The sequence below is a fragment of the Mustela erminea genome, chromosome 16 (assembly GCF_009829155.1).
Source record: "Mustela erminea isolate mMusErm1 chromosome 16, mMusErm1.Pri, whole genome shotgun sequence".
Taxonomy (NCBI): Eukaryota; Metazoa; Chordata; class Mammalia; order Carnivora; family Mustelidae; genus Mustela; species Mustela erminea.
Genome location: NC_045629.1, coordinates 40,312,143 through 40,319,526, shown reverse-complemented (window position 1 = coordinate 40,319,526; position 7,384 = coordinate 40,312,143). Strand labels below are relative to the sequence as shown.

Sequence of the window (7,384 nt, the reverse complement as noted above, 5' to 3'; positions counted from 1 at the left end):
GCTGTTGAGTAATATCCCCTTAGCCTTATCTCCATCGCCTTCTAGATGGTGACCTAGTCACTATAAGTCTTTGGAAGGACTTATGCTATGAAGGATATTCCCCCTCACAGTTCTGCCCAAGCATTGCACAATAAGCTTGTTATGTGTTACTACCTTTCATAGTCATATCTGTTTCCTTGATCAGACCCAAATCCGTTAAATGAACTCCATACAGAGTACCCTTTAAAACTTGGAACCTGGTCTCCCAATCCTGGAAACTGACACTTCATATTTGGAATCCTGATCTATAAATAAGGAAACTGGCCCTATAACCATAGACTTTTCACTCTATCCCTGGAATATCATTCACCAAGAATGGAATCTGGTTTCTTTGACATGAAAATGGGAACTCCATATGTAGAATATCAATCTCCAAATATGGAATATCAATCTCCAAACATGGAACCTAATGCAAGGAACCAGCATTTTGTATGCAAAATCTATACTATCAGCATTGATTTAAGTCTCCTGGATCTGAATCTTGTCTTTCTAGGCATAAACTCTGATCCTCCAAAGGAGAACTGGTCCTAAAGCATTGAACTTGGACCCCAGGCATTAAAAACCTAGCCCTCAGGGTGCCTGGGTCACTCAGTGGGTGAAAGCCTCTGCCTTTGGCTCAGGTCATGATCCCAAGGTCCTGGGATCGAGTCCCACATCAGGCTCTCTGCTCAGGGGGGAGCCTGCTTCCCCCTCTTTCTCTCTGCCTGCCTCTCTGCCTACTTGTGATCTCTCTGTCAAATAAATAAATAACATCTAAAAAAAACCCCAAAAAACCTAGTCCTCTAAAATATGTACATTGCTCCTACCCTCCAGGTGTTTAATGTGTTAGCAATAGTTGTTTGTGCATTGTGAGGGCTGAGTGGTTTAACTTTTGATTTGTGTGTGTGTATATTTGTGTTACAAATAAGGAAGTATATAAATTTTCACAAGACAAGGAATGCTTCCTTTTATCAAAAAAATGATAATTACATAACATTTATACTGGTTTACAATGCAATCCCTTAAGAAAGTCCACAATCTGTTGTGTGTAATTTTCCATTGCTATAGCTCTTATGCCATCTTCTGGTCTAAATATAATTCAACTACTTGGGAATGTCTAGCATCAGTGGTTAGTAACTTAATGCTGTCTCAGAAACTTTACTCATCCTGTTTACTCATCCTGCAAATATCTATTTACACATCAAGTATAAAAATTTAAGTCAACAACTTAAAAATGTATGATCACATAAAGAGAGTTTAATATGGTAGGGAGAAAACGTTGGAAAATCTTGTCAAAAGCTAACTTCAGAGATAGATTGAAATACGTTCTTGAATAAACCTATATAAGCCTAACACAATACCAGTGTATTCCTAAACATTGATTTAGTTACGCTATAGAAAAAGCACAACATTTTGGAGTAAAAAAAACTTGCCACTAATTTATTATACAATCTTTATAAACTCACTTCTCACTTACCTTATTTCAGCCCTATTAAATAAAGACAATAATATCTGCCTTTCTCTACTGCCTCTATCCAGCTCTTTTCCCTGCTTATTCTGGAACTTCTAAATTACTATAAATCAGGATGTATTGCTATCTGCACATAAAGACATTAGAGATTTTAATTCAGAAAAAAAGATAAACCAGCATCTTCCCAGGATAGGAAAAAAATTTAAAAAAGCTGTGCAGAGTTATTTGACATTCTAGTTTATATTCTGGAATTTTGAAAAACATGCTGAGTGTGTCCAAAGATTAAAGGGTTGAGAGGTAGTAAAATAACACCTTCATTCCTCATACACATTGAGGGATTTTCACAGTTCCAGAAAGAATAAAACTGAGTGCCAAAATTGATTGAAAAAGGCGATGTGGAGATATAAGAAGGTATAATATTGAAGGTTAGGCCAACTAATCAGAATAAAAGATCACTCATCTCCTGATGGTGGCTTTAAGTCAAATCCTTCAAGTGCAAAAGCTGGCAGCTCCCAGCAGTTCTGTGTCTGGTCCTAAAAGAGAAGCCTAGAATATCTATCTGCTCAGTAATTCTTACTTCCTGCTCTAACTAGACCCCCAGTTTCTGTTTTGGACCACAGTTCTGCTTGCTTGTTCCCAGCATCCCCTGTTCCCTCAGATGAGATCACAGATGTCATCCTACATTTATTTTGGAATATCTGTGATAATTGATTAACATCTATACATTAGTCCAAACACAATCACCACTGGTTAGTATCAGGAGAATGGGGCCCTATGTTGTGATTCACCATTAAAATCCAAGAACTTAGAAATACTAAAGATAGTAGATGCTCAGCAAATACTTTTGGATCAATGATTAAATGAATGCAAAGATGAAAAAAGGTAAAAATACAAAACATAGGAAAGAGGTAAAAGTTTTTGCATTTGGTTCATAATATGTCTTTTCTTATGGCTGTAGTACAGTAAATGTCTCATGGAAACTTTGTTTTTAGAAAGACAGTTTTGAAAACACAGTAGCTGACACTCTATGTATTTTTTTTAAGATGTTATTTATTTATGTGACAGAGGGAGAGAGAGAGATAGATCGTAAGTAGGCAGAGAGGCAGGCAGAGAGAGGTGGGGGTCAGGGAAGCAGACTCCCTGCTGAGCATAGAGCCCGACGTGGGGCTCAATCCCAGGACCCTGAGCCGAAGGCAGAGGCTTAACCCACTGAGCCACCCAGGTGCCCCACTCTATGTATGTTTATAACATAACATGTATACCCACGTTTTCAATAGCATGTGTCTTTTTATATTATAATTCTCTTTTAAAAACATTATCTTACATAGATAAGAGATGATACCCTTCAGTCATTGCTGAATACCCTGTCTTTTTTTTTTTTAAGGGATGCATTTCCATTTATTTATTTATTTATTTGACACAGAGAGAGAGATCACAAGTAGGCAGAGAGGCAGGGGGAGAGAGAGAGGAGGAGGCAGGCTCCCTGCTGAGCGGAGAGCTCATGACCTGAGCCGAAGGCAGCGGCTTAACCCACTGAGCCACCCAGGCGCTCCTAAATCCCCTTTCTATAAGAACACTACAGTAGTTTATCAGAAAACATTTTTCCTTTGGTCAAAATATGTGAGGGGAGATGGCTTAAAATTATAATTATTTTGTTTTATCCCCTCTAGGTTAAAGGATAGATATACAATTTTCTTAAAATATATTTTCTGTTGATATCAATGCAGTCTCATTCCTTTCATTCAGAGAAATAAAGAGCATTTGTGTGTCTATTAAAAAAAATCATGTCACCAAAGTGTGGAGATGTAAAATAAGATCATAAAGTAAGGAACACTGAATAGAGAAGGGAGTTAGTCCTGATTGACCTAGGTATAAAGATAAGAGAGAGTGACAGAAATTGTGTGAGGTATTTTATTAACTTCTTTTAGATCAGCTTGGCCTAAACCCCCAATTCTCAAAAACTCCTCTCCATACCTAAATCTTCGAATCAATCATCACACCTGTGCTGATTTATTTCTCTGCTCTGACATTTTCCATGGCATCAGAGTGACAGAAAACAGTCCCTGGTCTGTGAGGAAGACCTACAACAGCAGTTCCTTCATGAGGAAGCAACATACACGTATATCTGACTAACGGTTTTGAACTGAAAAAACCAGATTGAGCAGCACCGTCATTTGAAACAAAGTGTACTGGATGGCACATTACTAAGCCCGCTGAAAACCACATAGCTCTTGACCGGACCCTACCTCAGATTCTGCAGGACTGGCCCTGGCGGCTGGGTCTGTGGACTGAGCCTTCCTCTCTCTCAGAGCAGTGAAGCTTCCCGAGCAGAGTCAGCGGCCCGCAGCAATGGCCCCCAGACGGAATGCTTGTCATGCCACCACAAGTTTCTTTTGCATTTGGGAAACAAAACACAAAAAATGAAGCTGTCATCACTGTTTTCGTTTTCACAAATCCTTAAGGGTGATACCAACTCCCATTATCCAGAAGTGGGGTAAAATCATAAACTATACAGTAAATGTGGTTAAAATCTTTGTAGTGCCCATAGCGCAGAACTCGGGCTGGTCAAGCAGGCTCAGACAGGCCTAGCGATTTTTCCCACGCATTGGCTGTCCTTTCTCTGAGAAGCTAGTCTTGTTCTACAGTTCAGCCAGTTGCTGGCTGAGATTCTGTTCTAGCCTGAAGGACTTCCTGAAACATCTTTATCTTGAGTCTCCGAGGCCTGCCACGGCTCACAGGCCCTCCTGTCTTGTCCCACCGATGAAGTCAGTTTTCCTGAATATTGGAAAATAGCACTGGACAAAGCTGAATCTGTCTTTCTTCTCCTCTGCCAGCCACGGCAGGGCAATTGCTTTTCTTGCCAGTCATGCTTGAATTCTGCCTTTCAACTCCCAACATCCTCAACTAGAGGCTTGGCCAAAAGGGCCAATCCCCATTGGCTTAAGCAAGCAGGTGCATCCTGCTTCTGTTCCTGCCATTCTCGGCTTCTTCTCCGTGGGTCCTGCATGTGGAGTTTTTCCTAGCACTTAACACAACTGTAGGAAATGGTAAGACTACCCAATAAGGGACTGAACATCCTTTCCTCCATAAAGCACTCACATTATAATGAGAGGATTTCCGACAAACAGGAAGAGATACATCCAACAGCAAACAAGTAACTTACTTAAAAAAAAAAAAAAAATTAGAAGCAAGAAAGCCAAGAGACAGTGATAACTGATTGGAGAGTTCAAAGAAAGCTGAAACCCAAGCTCGTGTTGGGAGAAGTCAGGATTCAAGCTGAATCAAGGATATACCTGCAGAGGGGCTTGAGGAATTAAGTCCTTGGTAACACTGGGAAGGGGGAGATGCAGATGCAGCTGAGACACGTGATTAAGAACTCTTTGGGTTCCCAGATCTCCCTTCCCTGCCCTATGCAGAAGGCTGACTGCAGGGTAATGACACCACCTTCCTTCAACTTAGGAGAAGCTGGAAGCTTTCTTTTTTGTGAAGAGGCTGAACCAGGTAGGTTCTGAACTCAGGGACACAGATGTGGGGAGTGCTGTATTATAAACTGGAAGATTAAGTGAATGACTATTCTGAATTATAAAACTCCTCTCTCCGTTCCCCCATTTGGGTCCTAGAATGCTATTCACCAGGCTTTTATCTTCTAAGCAGGAGAATGGAGCTTTCTTCCCTCAGGCCAAAGTTCTTCAGATGAGGAATTTTCCTCCTGAAATGTCCCAGCCACTCACCCTTCAAAGAAGCCAGCTAGACCAGAAACACCCACACAAAAGTCTCATCAGCTGCGTATGCCTCACTCATAATTATGATCAGTACCCAAAGGTCAGCAGATACTAGAGGAAAGCCACAAGCATGAAATCCCAAAGTAAAAAGGTGGAAAAAAAAAAACAACCCGAAAAACCAAAACAACAAAAACCTTTATTTTTTTTAAAGATTTTATTTATTTATTTGACAGAGAGAGAGAGATGGCAAGTAGGCAGAGAGGCAGGCAGAGAGACGAGGGAAGCAGGCTTCCCGTTGAGCAGAGAGCCCAGTGCAGGGCTTGATCCCAGGACCCTGGGATCATGACCTGAGCTGAAGGCAGAGGCTTAACCCACTGAGACATCCAGGCACCCAACAAAAACTTCTAGAAAATAACGTCTCCCCCCAAAATCTAAAAAAACCATACAGCTCTCTGGTCTGATCTCCCTCAATGTCTGCTCAGTCAGTCCCACACCATGGGGAAGCAGAACAATCAAGTAATCTATATGAACCCAGTAGCAATGCCCAGATCAAGGGGTCCAAACCAGTGTTCACAGCCAATGATCCAAGATTATCTGAAGTGACCAAGGCCTACCTGGGAAGAAGTGAGAGAACAACTAGAAAAGAAAAAGGATCCAAGGCATTGGCTGAATTTGAAGAAAAACATAAATGAGAACTGGAAGAAAGAACTAGAAAGACGCAGGGACACAGGGTGAAATTATTAAGGGGAAATGAGAGCTCATAAAAAAAAAAGAAAAGAAAAGAGAAAAGAAGATATCTGGTAGGTATCTTCTTCATCAGGCTCTCATTCTTCTGGAAATTCTTCTGATTATAAAGGTGAGGATAAAAAACAAAGAAAAACAAAAAGGACCATTCACAAAATCTTCTGAAAGTTCCATGTCAGAAACTGAAATGGATAGTAAGGATAGTTTAAAAAAGCAAAAGAAGTCAAAGGATGCAACTGACAAATAAAAGGATATGAACAGATTCAGCCAAAAAAAAAAATAGATATATATGTGTATATATATATATACTGAAAATAAATCTTTATCATCTATCATCTGAGTCCTTATTAGAATTAGATTATATTAAGAAGGTACAAGCAAAAAAGAAGAAAAGCAGTGAAGAACAAGAAAAAGTAACAGAAAAAAAAAAAGAAGCGTAAGAAACATAGAAGAAGAAAAAGAGAGCTTCTCGTTCAAGTTTGGACTCATGGTAGCAGTAAGAATAATAAGGATTCCCTTACAAAGAAAGTGCAATGTATAAGGAAATTTCAACTGTGAAAATTATAACATAATTACTAAAATGCATGCATTTCCTTATTTTTAGAATTACTCCTGGACTAGTCGGTAGCCACTTGGATGCTGCTGTGTGAAAGGGCCATCATTGTTGCCTGCCGTTGGAATATCTACTTTTTTCTCTTCTGGTGCTTAACAACTCTGAGAGATAATACACTGTAGTTGTGCTAGTGGTTAAGATACACGGGGATAAAGTTAATGTTTTTGACTAGAAGTATTAATGCTAAATCTACAGAAATAGAATTTGGATACATCATTAAGATATAATTAGAAATGACCAGACGACTCTAGTTAACATTTTTGAAATAACATTTTGAAATAGGCTTACATTGGTATCTCAGAATCTTTACTCTGTAGGTAAGTCTATTTTCCCCCACACTTATCTACTTTTATTTACCTGATGAGGGAGCTTTCGGGGTGGGGGGATGGCTTGCTATCTCTTTAACTAGGAAAATAGCGGAATAGCGTGTTTTTTATCCTCACATTCTATTAAAAAAAAATGATTTTATTTATTTATTTGACAGAGAGAGATAGTGAGAGAGGGAACACCAGCAGGGGGAGTGGGAGAGAAAGAAGCAGGTTTCCCACTGAGCAGAGAGCCCAATGTGGGACTCTATCCCAGGGCCCTGGGATCACAACCTGAGCCCAAGGCAGATGCTTAACAACTGAGCCACCCAGGTGCCCCTCACATCCTACTTTGTGGACACAGCAGCCATGCTTCAGGGGAGGTCAGAGCTGGGTATAGCAGTCCTGTCCTTTGATATCCTTGGACTCTTGTTATTTGCTGCTTTCAGTGAACCAGAGAAACAGTCCTTTGCAGCATGACAAAGCCCCAGAAGCTCTGAGATTTTCCTCC

The 7,384-nt window shown here is 40.1% G+C and overlaps 1 pseudogene; it reads left to right on the top strand.

Moving 5' to 3' along the window:
- The first annotated feature begins 5,706 nt into the window (after positions 1-5,706).
- On the top strand, positions 5,707-6,238 carry LOC116575187 (annotated as a pseudogene).
- The last annotated feature ends 1,146 nt before the right edge of the window (positions 6,239-7,384 follow it).